Raw genomic sequence first — 454 nt, forward strand, 5'->3', positions numbered from 1 at the left:
ATAAGCGACAACCTCAACCTCACCCCACAGAAAAACCTCTAAAGAGAACTAAAGCGATTTGTCAAAACTCGAGTGATCCTTTGAGTGCACAAAAGAGGAGGTTTGGAACTACCAGACAGCCCTGACCTCTCTTTCGTTACTGTCCTGTCATTCTTTGTTCGGCATTAATTGGTGGCTGGAACTGCTTGAACCTTGCTGCTATAAAGATGAGCCATCTCGTCTGGCTGTGCAGGCCCTGCTGTACAACCCTCCTGCGTCAGTCCACGGTCATCCAGGTCTGTCCCCCTCTCCTAGAGAGCTGCTGCCTTCAGGAACACTGAATCATCGTGGGACCTGGAATGGGCTGAAGTTGCCATCAAATACACTTTCCAGCAGCACCATCTCGCTTTTTTTATTTCTACTCAACAAGCGTGGTGATGCTGGAGGGCAGACCTCTGTGAAAACGTGCTGAACC

This window comes from Buceros rhinoceros, unplaced genomic scaffold (genome assembly GCF_000710305.1).
Source record: "Buceros rhinoceros silvestris isolate BGI_N320 unplaced genomic scaffold, ASM71030v1 scaffold5864, whole genome shotgun sequence".
Lineage (NCBI taxonomy): Eukaryota > Metazoa > Chordata > Aves > Bucerotiformes > Bucerotidae > Buceros > Buceros rhinoceros.